Source organism: Hyperolius riggenbachi, chromosome 1, assembly GCF_040937935.1.
Source record: "Hyperolius riggenbachi isolate aHypRig1 chromosome 1, aHypRig1.pri, whole genome shotgun sequence".
Taxonomy (NCBI): Eukaryota; Metazoa; Chordata; class Amphibia; order Anura; family Hyperoliidae; genus Hyperolius; species Hyperolius riggenbachi.
This window is the reverse complement of record NC_090646.1, coordinates 105,260,069-105,278,832: the sequence shown is the minus strand read 5'-3', so window position 1 is coordinate 105,278,832 and position 18,764 is coordinate 105,260,069. Positions and strand designations below refer to the sequence as shown.

General features: G+C 44.0%; 1 protein-coding gene across 2 annotated transcripts in view; it reads left to right on the top strand.

The window, feature by feature from the left end:
* LCORL (ligand dependent nuclear receptor corepressor like) overlaps positions 1 to 3,875 on the top strand; it is a 136,728-nt gene extending 132,853 nt beyond the window's left edge. For both annotated transcript variants that reach the window (XM_068277895.1, XM_068277904.1), the window contains exon 9: positions 1,853 to 3,875. The gene's annotated coding sequence lies outside the window, so the exon portion shown is untranslated. The remainder of the gene's footprint in view (positions 1 to 1,852) is intronic.
* Positions 3,876 to 18,764: the final 14,889 nt, after the last annotated feature.

Genomic DNA, 18,764 nt, shown 5'->3' with positions numbered 1-18,764 from the left:
CCAGAACATCTGGTGTGTTATAAATGGCAATAAAAGTCACTCTCCCCAACACAAGAAGGACCCTCTAAACCTAACACTAAACGCCAAACTTAGAAGTACCATTTCCTTAGGAACATGACTCCCTTATAATGTGCATCATTCCAAGACGGTAATTGTCACCACACATGACAACTTGCCAGAATTAATATCTTAAAATATATCTTTAATTAAAGAGTTATGGCAACTGCCGCCTAGACCTTCTAAAAAAATTGCTAGCTCTCCAGCTGTAATGCTGATCATGTGGTTGTCACTGTCAAACCTGGGCCCCTATTCAATAAACTTGTTCTCCTAGTAGATACTTTCATCTTTTCTCTAAAATAACTTTTCAGCAATTTGCAATTAAAAATTCGAGGCAGATCCCCTTGGTACGTGCTGCCAGCTGCATATCGCCTGACTTGAGTGCCGCCATAGATATTACGTTTATAGTGGCGCAACAGGATTTTAAATGTAATTCGGGTGGCAACAAAAGCTGAACCCTGAATTACTTAAATTCCTCTGAGTTGCTACGAATTGGTGGGGGAATAGTATTTAACACCTCCCAGAATTTGAGGCAGCAGGCTGAGCCGTCGTTCAGCTCACCCTGCAGCCAACTGACCGGGCGGCATAATAACACGTACTCTGAATACGTACTCTGAAAAATTCCATAAAGTAGGTGGAAAAGTAATATGACAAGGCGTGACCATATCCCCTAGGAGAAAGCTCAGGAGAAAAAGTTAACTGAATATGGGCCCTGATCTGTTTTGAGCTCCCCTCAAAACAGATCAGGGCCGATATTCAGTTAACTTTTTCTCCAGAGTGACTCGGAAACCAGAAGGCTAGCATTTCAAGGTCAAGATGCCAGTTAAAGGGAACCTGAAGCGAGTAAAATTATTTAAAATAAACAAATGACGTCGCTATAAATGAATATTACATACTAACCTCACCATCTGTTCCTCTCAGAAGCTCACCATTTTCTTCTTACAGTGATCCCTTCCAGTTCTGACAATATTTTGTCAGAACTGAAATATACCAGTTGCTGTCAGTTATATATCAGCAGCTGTCCGTTACAACTGAATGTGCAATGTAATGTCTATGTGTCCCTATGGTTCAAGTGGGTGATATTACAGTTTAACAGTGTGCTGACCAGAAAGCTGTTATGGAGTAATGGCCATTTTTAAAATGGAGGACAGAGAATTCCATTGATCACAGTGGACAAATGGGACGCAGGAGAGGAGAAAGAGATTGAGGAGTAGACTACACAGGAGGGTAGTAAGACATGTGCATGGTTATTTTGACTTTTTATTTTCAGTTCAGGTTCTCTTTAACATGGCATTCTGGCAGGTGAACTGTAACTTCTGAAGATCAAGAAGTGCTCCAAAACAGTTCTTCCATCTTGTGTTGATTCTCAAAGGAGTAAATGCAACTCAATAATAAATGAAAACATATTAATGAGGTAGAGGAAATTATTAGGTAGAACTTTAAAGTGAGGCAGGTACTTTGGGTGCACCTGGTGATTTGGGAGACACTATAGAGCACAATGTTATTTGCTGTTATAGTGGCACCCAGTGTGTAATTTGGGTGTCGGGGTTGTAGCTCATTGGGTAACAGGAGGGTTAGTTTTAAGGGTAGCTGAGGGGGGGAGGCGGTTAGTTTTAAGAGTGGGTAGAGGGGGTTAGTGTCTTTATCTCAAACATTGTGGATGGCACTGTATATCTAAACATTAGTTGTATACGAATGTGACTATTTTAGATTAATATACGAATGTGACTATTTTTGGATAGTTTGCACACTATTTTTCTTCTCATTTTGGTTGTTGTTCCATCTTTCCCTTCAGGGTTGATGATGATGATGATGATGATGATTGTCCTCAAGCACACAGACAACCACCAGCATGCCTTTTTGTTCTGTCCGTCCTGGTGCTATATGAAGTCTCGTTCCTCAGATGGTGCTGCTTAGAATACATTGCACTATTTCTAATGTAATTTTAAATGCATTTTGCTTAGTTTCTTTACATTTTATCTTTGTGTTAGATGTTCTGTTGTGTAGCCTATACTTCTGGTAGTTATTTTTGAATTTAAAATGTGGTGTTCTTCAAATGCTAGTATTAGATAATATCAATAAAAAAGCAAGCAACCCAAGGAGCCTGCCAGTTCAGTTGCCCCCAGAAAGCTCCAGAACCCAGTGCATTCAATGATGTTAAAAGTGACTTCAGTTGTGGAGCTTTCCATGGATAAATAAACCCATTTCACTCGGACTTTCTAGAAAACTTTATAGGCGGTTTCACCACTGAGCCTTGTCAAGTAGAAAAAGGTAACGTGGCACTTCCCCTTTAAGAGCTGTTATATCCAGTATGTGAGAAAGTTGTGCTGCTGGCCAAATAATATGTAACGGGCTGCATTCATTCCCACTACTTGCATTGGATGTGTGCTCCGCTGATAGTACATTAAAAGGAAAGTGGAACAAACCATTGTCATACAGAACAGAAAGCGTTCTCTATGACAAGCCAAGCTAGGCCCATGTTTGTCCCTCACTCCCACCTCCACATGTAAAGGGCCTGCACAAGAGACAACAATCAAGGTAGATATATATACGGATTGTTTCATTCAATGTACCACAACTGTTGATGTTCACTTGCAATAAAACCGTAAGGCTGGGTGGAAGATGCACGCTTTCTGTTCTCTATGACAATGGTTTCACCACTGCGTGGCTTCCTCATTTCTAAACAGGTGAGATACATCTCCAATATTTAAATTTATTGGGTAATTCAGTCTCTTATTTCAGGCACCATAAAATAGACCTAAATTGAAGCAGATAGATGTAGGTAAGGGGAAATGTGAAAAGTTGTCTTTGTACTCAAAAGGGATATTGTTACTACTTAAGTGTCATTAAGCTCATTTCAGATTGTATAAGTTACATAGCAGAAGATGTGAATTATTTTTAAACCTGGGTGAAGCTCTAAAACAGCGTGTCAATAACTGGTGTCAAAGGCCCCCCTAACCCATTCTGGGCGGGATGTAGGTAGTTGGCCTTTTTTTCCTGTATCTTTTTTGAATCATTTGTCCTCTATCCACAATGCACACTGCTTTGTCCTCAAATAAGTTTTTCAGCTTCTTAAGGTAATATCAATCTTTCCAGGTGGGCAATCTTCCGTTAGAACAGACTGATTAAACAATGTTTACAATTTTTCCTCCAGGAATTGTACTTACAAAACTCCTTAGTATCCCGTATAACTGGGTAAGATAATGGATAACCGGACTGTGGGCAGGGCCTTACTAACTGTTAGATGCTTGTGGGCCAACACTGTGGATGGCAGCTTGGCTGAGCATGGAAAGGGAGTATATAGACTGTGGGAAAGTATAATTCTTACTCACAAGCAAAAATTTACAGATATATTGTACTGATAATAAAAGCTTTCCATCTTACATGGAAAAATCACTAGCATAGTCTAGTGTAGGTCTTGAGTCTCTAAGTCTAGTCGTCCACTAGCGATGCACAGTTCCTGGCCTGCACCAAGGCCAGGCATCTTTGAGCACAACCCTCTCTTCCAGGCTGTACAGGAAATATGATACTACATCCCCCAAGTGCCAAATTTGCCAAATGTATGCTCAACTAACTGTGCATAGATCTGGCTCCTGGGAGTGGACTTATTCACATAGGCTTCTCTCACAGAATCTTGGAAGTTATGCATTTTCACAGAATAGCACTGGCGAGGGTCAAGGCAGGTAATGTAAACTACGTTTTATTTTTTTTGTTTTTATGTACGCACTTTTCCTCCCCCTAAAAGTCAGTGCGTCTTATGGACCTAATACAATATTGGTCCCAGCGCCAGGTGTTCACACAAAGCAATCCCTCTGGCCTCCCCAGGTACCAGTAAACTATAGGCATCAGCAAAGTAAAAGTTCAGTGGAAGCCCTCGCCTCTCCAGCCATCAAGCTCCGAGTCCTTCTTCTTGTGTTTCCTCCAGGCTTGCATTGTCGCTGGTGTCCTCTCACTGCACAACCTGGCGAAGCACATGCATGCCGCGGTGTGAGAGAGCGCCAGAGATGATGCAAGCCAGGAGGGGACAAAAGATGGAGGGCTTGGAGCATGACGGCTGGAGAGGTGAGGGTTTGCACTGCTCTTTTACTCTGCTGTTGCCTGTGGATTAGCAGTACCTGGGGAGGCCACGGGGACTGCTATGTGAGAGGGCAGCAATTATTACCGGTACGTTGGTTGGGGAGGCCATGTGCTATGTGGGAGATTACCAGTGCCTTGGATAGCTCTTCATGGAATGCTTCACATGAAATGTCTGCCTGTACTGTAATATGACAGTGGGACTCTCGCACAACTGGGGGCTTCTGGAACATTTCCAGCACCTGATTCCCTCACAGCCTCTACGTGGCCCGCTACTGAACTACTGGCAAACTGCTCAATAGTAGTCTGTAAGTTTTTTTTTTTTCTGCTTCTTCTCATTTCAGTTTCTGGAAGTGTTACAGGGAGTAGCTCTTTGGGGGGATAAGCTCCACAAGACACCCCTACACCATGGTCGTACCAGGTTCACAATATTTCTTTCCCTATGATTTTTGTCCTTTAAACCTAGGTGCAAAATTATGCACCTATCTTATGGTGCAAAACATATGGTAATATCACTCCTGACAGTATCTTCATGACTGTTATGTCTGGGAGTTCCCAGAATTCCTCTGTACCAAGTGAGGTTCAGGCTGTGACAGGTGATGGCCGGGGGTGTGGTTTCTTAGGGCAGCTTTAGAACAGGCTACAGCCAGAAACCCTGTCTGAGGACTAAGGAGGCAGCATAGCTGCTCACAACTATCAGTAGAGGATATAGATACACAAAGAGATCACCCAGGATGCTCCAGGACCAAACTGACAAATGGGAGCAAGCGATGACTGTAATAAGCATGGTTCCCAAAGTTTTGTGTTGTTGTTTACAGTATCTGCAAAGTGGTGTCATTTTATAAGGTATAATTTATGTTGTTGTATAGTGGGCTTCTGTGTACCGTATATTTGACTTAAACCTAAGATGTGGAAAGACCGGTAAAGTGTTCTGTACTGGGTAGTGCTTACTGTGCCCTTGTGGCTAAAATGGATAGGCTAAGTGCTTGCGGTTAGGTCTTTCAGAAGTACAAGTTCCTGTCTTGGTAAGTTGCTGGGTGTGAATACTTAATTCAAGTCTAAATGTAATGGTGCATGGAGTAAATGACTGAATTACCGGAGACTATATAAGCAAAGTAGGCTTTTTTTTATGGCATTAGAAACACCACAGGTTCCCTTTAAGCCAAGTCCCCTTTTGTGAATTTATTCGGTAGGGACAGTGATGGGTGGTGGGAAAAGCTGTCAGCTTTATGATAGAGACGTTTGTTTTGTTTTTGTTTTTTTGTTATTCCTGTAAATACTGTTTAAGGAATTATTGGAAACTAGATAGCTAGCACTGGAAGAAATACTTTACCAAAAATAAACTGCGGCCAGCAGGGACAATGTATGATATGTAAATTACTGTATGGATTTTGTGGTCCTTGATTCTTCCTTATGATCAAGGCTATAGATTCTGTGAAAGCACAATGTCGGGGTGTTGGATCACATGGATTTCCTGCGAGCTGCATTGCCGCAGATGCAATCGCCGCTTGCTGTTCTGCACTGTTCGGGGTATTGGAGTGGGGGTGCCATTTCGTACCACATGCTGTGGAATATAGTGAAACGTCATGAATAAAATATGCTACAGCCACAGTGACTCACTGCAGTTTATTTCTAGAATGTCATAAGCTGGAACTAAACACCGTATGACGGTGTATTCACAATACTTGAACAGTGATTCTTCATAGTTACATTCAGAATGAATAAAATGGTATAAAACGCAGCAGTAAGAAGGGTTTAGTTTTGGCCTGCTGCTGTGAGATGTGGGGCGATTTATCATTATACTGAAGCCAAGACAAATGGCTTTTTTTATTTTATTCTCGCTGGTTATTCAGCCAGAGTGCTGATGGACCAAATTCCATAACAGGAACAGCAGAATCGTCACTGAATCTTAAGTGAAAATAAACTTGATATAATGAATTGTATGTGTAGTACAGGTAAGAAATAGAACATTAGCAGCAAAGGAGAGTCTCATATTGTTTCCAGTACAGGAAGAGTTAAAGGACATCCAAGGTGAAAATAGACTGATGAGAAAAATGATTGTATCTATCCTCCTTCTCCTAAAAATAACTTTTTTAGATATCCCAGTTTTATATTTAAATCTAGTTTTTAAAGAGAACCCGAGGTGTGTTCTGATAATGCAATCCACATACAGAGGCTGGGTCTGCCTATACTGCCCAGCCTCTGTTGCTATTTCAATCCCCCCTAAGCCCCACCCCCCTGCGCTCTGCTATCCCCCATAAATCACAGCCGCGCTGTCGACACACAGCGTGTCACAGCAGGCTGTGTTTATCTCTGTACTGTCAGTCTGCTGCTCCCCCCGCCTCCTGCAGAGCTCCGGTCCCCGCTCGCGTCCCTTCACTCCCCACTGATTGGAGGGAAGGGACACGGGCGGGACCGGAGCTCTGCAGGAGGCGGGGGGAGCACGCAAAGTGACAGTAAAGATGTAAACACAACCCGCACAGCGCGGCTGTGATTTATGGGGGATTGCAGAGCGCAGGGGGAACTTAAGGGGGATTGGGATAGCAACAGAGGCTGGGCTGTATATGCAGATCCAGCCTCTGTATGTGGATTGCATTGTCAGAACCCCACCTCGGGTTCTCTTTAAGTTTTTACTGTTTCATTGTCTCTGCTCAATGACTCCTTCATTGAAGTATGCCAGAGCTCAAATCTATGAATTATTGGCCCTTTTTTATCTTTCCTGCTCCAGGAAGCCATTTACTGACAGGAAAGTATTTCATGGCTGTAATTACTTATCAGTGAGGGTTATGCTATAGTCTGACCCAGTCCCGACCCGGACAGAGACTGTCACTCGCATATTTGATGTTTAACTCTTTCAGGCAGAGAAAGAAAAAAAAGGAACACAGCTAGTTATTTGTGTGCTTGGCACTGTACATACCCATGTCTAATCTTGTCATGTGACATGTCACCTTGGTTGTCCTTTAATAAAGTTCAGTTGTTATCTATGCAAAAGAGCTTCTCTGAGCTCTCCGACCCAACTTGGGTCGGAGATGTCTCTATTTTCTGAGCACTTCTACATCACAGAAACAGTGAGAGGAAGCTTCAGATAAGGTTTTACTGTAGGGGAGCTAAAAGGGTCATTAACTCTGCTCTGTTTCATAGTTAAAATACAGAGTGTGGTTTGTAATTGCAAGTATGACAGTATGTTGCAATGTTCTAAAACAAAAAAAAGAAACCTATATAACTGAAAATAAAAATGTGTTTTCTTTGCTACTAATGTTCTATTAGGCCTGGTGCACACCAAAAACCGCTAGCAGATCCGCAAAATGCTAGCAGATTTTGAAACGCTTTTTCTTCTTTTTCTGTAGAGTTTCAGCTAGCATTTGGTGGTTTTGTGAAGCGTTTTTGGTGTAATAGATTTCATATATTGTTACAGTAAAGCTGTTACTGAACAGCTTTTGTAACAAAAACACCTGCAAAACCGCTCTGAAGTGCCGTTTTTTAGAGCGGTTTGCGGTTTTCCTATACTTTACATTGGAAGCAGAAACGCCTCCGCAATCCAAAATCTGCAGCAGCCCGGGAGTATGCGTTTCTGCAAAACGCCTCCCACTCTGGTGTGCACCACCCCATTGAAATACATTACCCTAGCGGATCCACATTCACAAGCGGATCTGAAAACGCGACCGAACCGCTCTGGTGTGCACTAGGCCTTAATTATCTGTACTACAAATACAATTCATTATATCATAAGGTGTTTTTTTTCCAGTGTCACTTTAACACACATAACAGATCCACATTATATATAACTTCAGTATGCACCCATTTTCGTTTTCTAAACCGTCTCTAATGCTGGGTACACTCTATGATATTTCCGATTGAGAATCGGACAACTATTTCAGTCATGTCCAATCTGTTCCCATTTGATAACTGAATCCAGTAATACAGGAAAATCAATTCTGTTACCAATCGGGAGCAGTTTGGACATGTACACGATACAACTTCTTGTCAATTACACATCGATCGGATGGAAGATTGCAGTGTGTACCCAGCATAAGCTCAATTTGCTCTTCTCTGCAAACCTGCAATCTGTGTATGCAAATTACTAACTTCAAAGTGGGGAGGGTCATTGAGTTGCAAATAAATCTGAGTTGATGCTAATTGTTATGCAAAATGGATGTAAATATATGCAGCTTGAAACCACTGTAGCATTTGGTCCATTTTCAAGCTTCATCAGTTTGCATAAAACAACCATCCCAACCTCCACTACTTCCCATTTTGCAGTGAGTAAATTGCTGCTATTTCTCAGATTGTTCCAGGTGAAAGGAGTAACAAAGGCTGGCCTGTAGGGTCCTTTCATACTATATGCGTTGCAATTTTATCGCTGGTGAAAACTCACTTATAGGCCTCTTTTACACTAAGGGTCCTTTTGCACGTAATCAGTTGCTCTCAGTTAAAACGGAAAGTAAACTGATTTTCAAAGTAACACCTATGTTTTCCTATGGCACCTTTCACACTTAACGCATTTTAACTGAAATCTTCTTCCCAATGCACTGCTATGGAAAAACCGTGTACCAATGCGCACTAACGCATACCAACGCACACTATCGCATACCAACTGAAGTGTAAACAGGGCCTTAATCAGTTGGTGTACATTAGTACGCGTTTTTTCCATAGCAGTGCATTGTGACACAGATTTCAGTTAAAATGCGTTAAAGGGAACCAGAGAGGAATGGAGCCTGGATATTGAAAGAGCTTTTATACGTACCTAGGGCTTCTTCCAGCCCCATAAGCCTGGATCGCTCCCACACCGCCATCCTCCGCTTCCTGGAACCGTCAGTACCGGGCCCGTCACTTCCAGCGGACGCGGCCAATTGTCCGCATCACAGGGGCTCCCTCCATACCCGTACGCATGCGGCTGCGCAGTAGGCAGCTTCATGTGTACTTGTATAGAGGGAGCTCCGTGTGATGTGGAGAATTGGCCGCGTCCACCGGCCGACTCGCGGCAATGACGGGACCCAGTACTGGCGGATTCAGGCAGCAGAGGACGGCGGCGTGGGAGCGATCCGTGCGTATGGGGCTGGAGGAAGCCCCAGGTATGTATAAAACCTTTTTTTGAACCTCTCTGGTTCCCTTTAAGTGTGAAAGGTGCCATAGAAAAACATGGGAATTACTTTGAAAATCGGTTTTCTTTCCGTTTTAACTGAGAGCAACTGATTAAGTGTAAACAGGGCCCTTAGAGGTGTCATATGACGCATATTGTACATTGACTGTATGCTTCTCTGCCACTGCAAACGTGCACCTTGCATTGTGCGATTATATTGCCCGTTGCTCCACAACAAGTGCAGAGTGAAAGGATCCTTACAGCTGGCAATACCATATGAATTTCTGGTAGGAACACTGAAATGCTTACATTTTATATGGACCAAAGACAATGGGGTTGATGCAGACTGTGCACAGCAATAATACCGTTACTACCAGCAGCAGGTCTCCTCAAGTAACGCTATTAGAACCATCTGTGATGGTGTTGCTATAGTAATGCAGGTTAGTAATGCTGTTACCATACCAATGCTGGTGTTACTCAGGTACCACGGGTCATGATAATAGTGTAACTCGCAGTACACTTCTGCCGGTAGTGACGGCAATATTGCCGCAGCTTCATGCGTCAACCCCAATGTAATCGAGCTAAAAAGGTGTAGAAATGGAGTATATGTTTAGGGCAACAGAGCATAGTTCATAATCTGCATGTCTGCTCTAGATGTGTATTTCCTTTCACAGCTTTATTTCTCTGCACCATATAGAAAGGACTCTAGTGGCTAGCTTAAAAGGACACCTGAAGTGAAGGAAGTGGACATAGTGAAAGTGGCCATAATTATTTGCCTGGTGTCATGCTGATCTTTCTGGCTTCAATATTGTCCATCACCCACCTGCAACAATCATGACACAAACCCAGTCAAACACGTGACATGCATGTTTGTTCAGGGTCTATGGCTAAGAGTAAATGAGGCAGAGGATCAACTTGGATTGTTTAAAAGAAAAAAAAATAGTCGGCCTCCATATAGTCCTCTCACTTCAGTTGTTCTTAAAAGTGAAACACATTCTTCTAAAGAGGGAAGCTTCTGGTCCCCCTATTGTTTCTCATGGACCTTCCAGCTGATTGGGGCCACGCTCCTTCTGTTCAAGATACTTGAGCCTAAATGTCTTGATTAGATAGTTGCTATGGGCAGGGGTCCTGCTTAATCCATTCAATCCTTGCCATCCCCCTCCTTTTGTTTACAAAATGACTTGTTAGTGTGCGTAAGTCGTGCACTACCACACCTCATTGACCATGTTCTCGTGGCTCTACGTATGCACACTATGCTAAAACTTGCAGCAGCGCATGCCCAGAATGCTCCCAGCCATGCTGCTGTCCCTGTGCATGCAGGCAGTAATGGGGCCTATTCCTAGACTAAAGGATGGTGACAGTAAGGAACTGGACGACTCCTGCCTGCACCCACCATTTAGTGTGAACATTCTGCCTCAAGTATCCTTTAAAGGCGTTATCAGGCAAAAAAAAAAAGTTTCTTACCTGGGGCTTCTACCATCCCCATGCAGCCACCCTGTGCCCTCGTAGTCACTCACTGCTGCTCTGGTCCTCTTCCGTCAGCTCGTTTAGTTTTTGGCGACCTCAGGGTTGGCAGGCCGCATTGCATACATTTTTACGCATTCCTGCTAGTGCAGGAACATTAACACATACATTTTTACGCGTTAGTGGTTCAAAGCATAAAATTTTACACATTGAACCACTAACGCATAAAAATGTATGTGTTACAAGGGCACAGGATGGCTGCATCCTGCATGGGGCTCATAGAGGTAAGGTAAGTGAAACTTTTTTTTTTTGCCTGATAACTCCTTTAACTGCTATTGTCGGCTAAACAAGTTTTCTCAGATGTACCCCCTCCATACAGATACAGTGAATGGAGTGCATCTTGCACAAGCAAATATTTCCCTTGATAGAAAAGGTATCTGGGTCCTCCAGATTTCTTGATCCTTCTTGAGTCCACTGCTAGTTGTCAAGATTCATCCTTGCAGCCACGCTTCCATCCATGAATGAGTGTAGGCTCTAATGGCCTGTGGAGTAGCACAGTGCTGCTCAAAAAAATTACTTTGAGGCTGCTTTCACATTAAGACGTTACAGGCGCATGTTAGTGCAGCCTGTAAAGCAGCCCCACCGCACAATAATGAAAAATCAATGGGCTGTTCACAGTGCCCACGTTGCGTTACATTGTAACGCAGCACATCCGTTGAGTGCTGCATGCTGTGCGTTATGCACGGCTAAGCCACGTTAGACTGCGCACATGCTCAGTAGCGTTGGGGAGGAGTGGACAGCGGCCAGGCACATGGCTAATTAATATTCACTGCACGATGTGACGTGCATTGTTTACTTCCTGGAGTGGCCGCTCTGTGCGGCGATTGGCCGGGCGGGACCACGTGAAGCCGCATGCGTCCAAGAGTACGCATCACGGACGCCAGAGTGAGCTGCACAACGTGGCTCACTCTGACGTCCACATCAGAGAGCACCAGGCGTTGCATTAGGGGCACGTTATGTGCCCTATAACGTCCCCTAAACGCAACGTCCTGGTGTGTAAGTAGCCTAAATCTAATTTATTTTACTGAAATTGTTTTTTCTTTTTATTGAAATGATTAGGGAAATCCTGCAATCATTCACATTGTAGCATATGTATCATCATACAGTGCTGCCCATAATTATTCATACCCCTGAAAATTTTGACTAAGTTACTTATTCAACCAGCAAGTCAATTTTTGAATGGGAAATGACATAGATAATAAGGTGATGTACAAGAGGCGTTATTGTGGAAAAACATTTCTCAGATTTTTACATTTGAGCAAAATGTTTCCAGTCCAAAATTATTCATACCTTTCACAAACTGTCACAGTCTGTGAACAATCCATAGTTCTGTAGTATGAGAGCCATACTCTACACAGTCTATTCTATGGAGCTGCACTCCCCATCAGATAAAATCTTTGCAAGATGCTGCACGCAAAGATGCCCGTACACACTCAAAAGATCATTATCTGCAAAAGATCTCTTCCTGCAATAGATCCATTCCTGCAAAATGCATTCATAGTCTGAGATCTGCAGATCATCATACACACCTTGTTTAACAGGCAATCATCTGCAGATCAGATCCACCAGGATGGATTTTCAGATCTGCAGATTGCCAGATATGCAGATGAAGTCTGTTAAACAAGGTGTGCATGAGGATCTGCAGATCTCATAGACTATGAATGCATTTTGCAGGAATGGATCTATTGCAGGAAGAGATCTTTTGCAGATAATGATCTTTTGAATGTGTACGGGCATCTTTGTGTGCAGCATCTTGCAAAGATTTTATCTGATGAGGAGTGCAGCTTCATAGAATAGACTGTGTAGAGTATGGCTCTCATACTACATGGAAGGGGGTAAAATTGTTCTGTGATCTTGCCTTTTTCAAAGACTTTTATCTCAAGTGTGTATGTAGCATAAGGCTCAACACACACCATACAATCTTGGTTGTTCAATCGTACCACTTTCATGTAGTATAAGAGCTTATCCAATCAATCATTCAAGGTATTTTCAATCTGTTGGCCCTTATACTGCATAGATTTGGTAAATCTGTACAACCAAGATTGTATGGTGTGTGTTGAGCTTAAGGAGGACGCCACTTCTCCAGATAAGGCACACAAAGGCTTGCTTGGCCATTACAAATGCTCATCTGGACAAAGAAGTAGACTTCTGGTCTGCTGTGATATGGTCAGAAACAAAAAATAATTGTTTGGTCACAATGTTTCCTTTGTTTGGTGTAAAAAAAAAAAAAAAAGTGTTCAATCCAAAGAACATCATCCCCACTGCCAAACATGGTGGTGGGAACCTAATGCTTTGGGGTGTTTTTTATCCAATGGACCAGGGAACTATATCACAGTAAACAGCACTAACGTTTCTCAACAACATCAGGCAGTCTGCAGAGAAACTTGGCCTTGGGCACCAGTGGACATTTCAGCATGACAATGACCCATAACACACAGCAAAAGTGGTGATGAAATGGTTGGCAGACAACATTAATGGTTTGGAGTGGCCCAGCCAGAGTCCTGACTTGAATCCAAATGAGAACCTGTAGAGGCAGTTAAAGATCAGGGTGATGGCAAGAAGGCCCTCAACCTGAAAGATTTGGAGCTCATTGCTAAAGAAGAATGGGCAAAAAGACCTGTGGAGACATGCAAAAGGCTGGTCTGCAATTATAGGAAGCGTTTGATTGCTGTAATAGCCAATAAAGCCTCTTCTATTGATAGAGAAGGGTATGAATAATTTTGGACTGGACACTTTTCACTCAAATGCAAATAAAAGCTGAGAAATGTTTTTTTCCCACAATAATGCCTTTTTAACATTGTATTATCTTTTGGGAGACACCTACAGTATGTAATTTCCTGTCAAAAAAAAATTAAAATACTTGCTGGTTGAATAAAAAGTCAAAATTTGCCAGGGATATGAATAAATATGGGCAGCACTGTACCTTACCATTTTGCCTTGAGCTCTCTATCAACGAAGACTTGGAGCCAATGCATGGTAATGTTTGAAAAATGTTTACAGAAATCCGCTTGTCTGCAGATTTTCAGGGGCTGCCAGTGCTGGATCCCCAGGGCTGAGGGCCTGTTTCCACTATCACGAATTTGCATGCATTTTCCGCATGCAAATTCACATAGGCAATACAAGTGGGTGGGGCTGTTTCCACTTGTCAGGATTTCTTTGCGGTTTTGTGTGCAGGAAAAATCTGCATGGCAGAGCCATCAGCATTTGCTCACAGCACACCGCTAGGCGATTTGCATACAATGTATTTAATAAGAAATTCGCATGCGGTTTTGGTATGCAAATTTCACCACAAATTTGCAAACAATTTCACATAAAACCAATGTAAAAGCACACAGGCACTGACATGGTTAAATTCGCATACATACAAACCTATGCAAAATCATATGCAAATTTGCGGTAAAATTTGCAAACGCTAACAAATCCGCATGCGAATTCGTTTCCGTGACGATTCCCCACTGCCCAAGTGGAAACGGGCCCTGAAGAGGACAATGGAAGCCTTATTAGGATCCAAAGGCCTTCCCCTCCTGAGGTTAATACCCCATTGGGGTATTTTCTTTCCTTACAGGTTTACTTTAAAGTGAACCTGAGATGAGGGGGGCTAAAAGTTTCATACATACCTGGGGCTTCCTCCAGCCCTGTCCGCGCAGAGCACTCCTATGCCAGAGTCTAAAGCCTTGTAGATGCTCCAGCCCCATTCTTTGCGGCCAGTTCAGCGTACTGCGCATTGTGATCTGGCCATGCGTGCCTGCTCCAAGATGGGGAACACTCTTGGCCACACTACCTGCGTCAGCTGGCCGTGGAGAACAAGGCTGGTACTGGAGCATCTAGGAGGATTTAGATGCCAGCGTGGGAGTGATCTGCATGGAAGCCCCAGGTATGTATAAAACTTTCAACCCCCCTCATCCCGGGTACACTTTGAGTGTAAGTGAACAGTAAAATATTTTAATGTAAACCATCATTTCTACTGGCAGCACCACAATATCTACTCTCCTGAGCAAACGCTCTCACTATGCCAGGTTTAAAGGGTTTCTTTAGACTAGTTCATTTCTAAAAAAAGGTGGAGGGATTTCTCTTTGTTAAGAATTCTTTTACAGCTGTCCTCAACGATGAGATGGAGGAAGATTGCGAAGATGTGGAGTCCATTTGGTTAAATATTCATGGTGGAAATAAAAGTTGCCAATTGCTTATTGGGGTATGCTACAAGCCACCTCATATTAATGAAGCAGCAGAACTGCGATTACTACAGCAGATTGAAAAAGCTGCAAGTAAAAATGAGGTCATAGTTATGGGCGACTTCAACTTTCCAGACATTGACTGGGGTATTGAGGCTACCCATTCTGGTAAAAGCAGATTTCTGGCAGCACTACAGGACAATTACTTGACTCAAATGGTAACGGAACCAACTAGGGGTAATGCGTTACTGGATCTGATCATTTCTAATAGACCAGATAATGTATCAAATGTGCAGGTTCAAGAACATTTGGGAAATAGTGATCACAACATGATAACGTTTGATCTGGTGACTGATAGGCCACGGGGCAGCGGAACCAATAAAACTATGAATTTTAGAAAAGCTAAGTTCAATCAACTTAGGCAGGCACTAAGTTTGGTGAACTGGGATAATGTACTACAGGGGGGGGGGATACTGAAAGGAAATGGCAAGCTTTTAAACTTATTCTCAATATTGTAGTATGTATATCCCATATGGAAACAAAATGTCTAGAAATAAAAAAGGCCTCTATGGATGAATAGAAAGGTTAGAGATAAAATGAAGAGGAAAAAGAATGCCTATAAGGTCCTAAAACAGGAGGGGGCCGATGCTGCACTAAGCAATTATAAGGAGTGCAATAAAAGTTGTAAAAAAGAAATTAGGCTGGCAAAGATCGAAGCTGAAAATCAAATCGCTAGGGATATCAAATCTAACCCAAAAAAGTTTTACAAGTAAATCAACTCTAAAAAAAAAAGTTGACTGTATAGGACTCTTAGGCCCCGTTCACACTTGCGTTTTGACAAGTAAATGGACCGGATCCTGATCAGAACCGTACGGTTCCGATCCGGATCCGGTCCGTTTGTATCAGGCATGCATCAGGCTGCCATCCGGATCCGTGGGCAAAAAATAGCGAAGTTTAAAAAAAAAATGTTGGGGTCAGCAGGTGCACCTGTAGAATCAGGTTCCTCCGCTGTAGGCCTCACCTCCACCTCCGACATTCTGCCAAACAGCTCCAGCACGTCTGTCACTGCTGCTCCACTCCAGACATGCTTGGCCCATGTGTCCCCATCCGAAATGGCCGCTTGGATACGCATAGGAAGTGGGGTAGAACATCAGGTTTTTGTAGGCAGTGTGTTCTGTGCCTTCCGTTCCCCATTGGTTTCTGTGTTCCTGATGGTGCGGTCAGGCTCAGGTCCGGCTCCGGTCCCGGTGCGTGGGCCGGAGAGCCGGACCCAAAAAATAGCGCATGTTGGAAGAGTTCGGATCCGATCCGGCTCCGTACTGTACGAAACGGACACGTGTTAACGTCCGCATAGCCTTTACATTGCTATGCGGAACGTACGTTCCGTTTGTACAGTACGCGGTCCGGATCAGATCCGGAAAATCCGGATAGCCAATGCTAATGTGAACCGGGCCTTAAAGAGAGTCTGAAGCGAGAATAGATCTCGTTCCAGACCTCATAGCTAGCAGGGGCATGCGTGCCCCTGCTAAAACGCCGCTATAGCGCGGCTTAACGGGGGTCCCTGTCCCCCTAAACCCCCTCCGTGCAGCGGGGGAGCGCTTCCTGGTTGGGGCAGGGCTAACCGCCGCAGCCCTGCCCCATGCGCGTCTGTCAGACGCGTATCTCCGCCTCTCCCCCGCCCCTCTCAGTCTTCCTTCACTGAGAGGGGCGGGGGAGAGGCGGCGATGCGCGTCTGATAGACGCAACTGGAGGCAGGGCTGCAGCCGTTAGCCCTGCCTCCAGGAAGAAGAATACGATCGACCATTTTCCGACCAACTTTTGCGGGGGGTGGGTTGGGGGTGAAGGGACCCCCGTTAAGCCGCGGGATAGCGGCGTTTTAGCAGGGGCACACGTGCCCCTGCTATATATAAGACCTGAAGCGAGATTTAGTCTCGCTTCAGTGTCTCTTTAAAGGATGAGGGTGGGAACTCAATGGTGGATGACCAAGGTAAGGCAGAGTTATTAAATGCTTTCTTTGCTTCTGTCTTCACAAAGGAAACAGCACTGTTGCAAATTACAGATGCAGAGGAGTCTCAATCTTCCAAACGTAAGGCAAGACTAAATAAATTAAAACCAGACAAGGCACCTGGCCCGGATGGCATGCATCCTCTGGTCCTAATGGAATGAAGTTCAGTTAGGGCTGGTTCAGACGGACGCTTGCAGAGCGTTTACTGCCAGCGTTCGGGGCTTGGCGTTAAACGCTCCCATTCAAGTGAATGGGAGCGTTAGATCCAAGCTTTTACGCGCGTTTGCACGAACGCGGCGTTCGGGTCCCGATTTTCACTGGCGTTTAAGGAGCCCCTGGAAGCTACATGTTGCTTCCAGGGGCGGTTAACCGCAACAGGTAATGTCCCCGTAGGGGAAGAAAAAACGCGACCGCATCCGAACGCAATGCGAACGCTGCTGAAAGACCAAACGCATTGCCGCCGCGACGCCAACGAACGCGACGCCTCCAAACGTCCGTCTGAACCAGCCCTTACAGATAAACCCCTTTATCTTATCTTTTGTGACTCTCTTTCAACTGGCAGAGTCCCAGTGGATTAGGACACAGCCCACGGTTTTCCATTATTTAAAGAGACACTGAAGCGAAAAAAAATGATATTATGATTTGTATGTGTAGTACAGCTAAGAAAAAAAACATTAAGATCAGATACATCAGTCTAATTGTTTCCAGTGCAGGAAGAGTTGAGAAACTCCAGTTGTTATCTCTATGCAAAAAAGCCATTAAGCTCTCCGACTAACTCAGTCGTGGAGAGGGCTGTTATCTGACTTTTATTATCTCAACTGTAATTGAACTGTTTACTTTTCCTCTGCTAGAGGAAAGTTCATTACTTCACAGACTGCTCTGAAAGACTCATTTTGAATGCTGAGTGTTGTGTAATCTGCACATACTATAGAGTGATGCAATGTTAGAAAAAACACTATATACCTGAAAATAAAAATATGAGAATATTTTCTTTGCTGCTAATCTTCTAGTAATTATTCATAGTACACAACCAATTCATTATATCATATTTTTTTTCGCTTCAGTGTCTCTTTAAGAAGGGCAAAAAAATCAGATCCAGGAAATTATAGACCTGTAAGCTTAACATCAGTTGTATGCAAACTATTTGAGGGGTTACTGAGAGATACTATACATGGCTTTATAGTAGAAAATAATCTTTTTTCTCAGCATCAACATGGGTTTACTAAAGACAGGTCCTGTTTGACTAACATGCTCAGCTTTTATGAGGTAGTGAATGCTAATATGGATATTGGGAATGCTGTAGATGTGATATACTTGGACTTTGCAAAGGCCTTCGACACTGTTCCCCACAAAAGTCTGGTGCAAAAGTTGAGGATGCAAGGACTGGGGAAGAGTCTGTGTTCATGGATAGGGAACTGGCTAATGGACAGAAAACAAAGAGTTGTGGTCAATGGATCATACTCAAAATGGGAGACTGTTAGCAATGGAGTTTCACAGGGGTCTGTACTAGGTCAAGTGCTCTTCAGTTTATTTATTAACCATCTTAGCGGTATGGACGAGCTCAGCTCGTCCATCACCGCCGATGGCTGCCGCTCAGGCCCTGCTGGGCCGATTTTGACGAAATAAAGAGCAGCACACGCAGCCGGCACTTTGCCAGCCGCGTGTGCTGCCCGATCGCCGCCGCTCTGCGGCGATCCGCCGCGAGCAGCGGCGAAAGAGGGTCCCCCCAGCCGCCTGAGCCCTGCGCAGCCGGAACAAATAGTTCCGGCCAGCGCTGAGGGCTGGATCGGAGGCGGCGGACGTCAGGACGTCGGCTGACGTCCATGACGTCACTCCGCTCGTCGCCATGGCG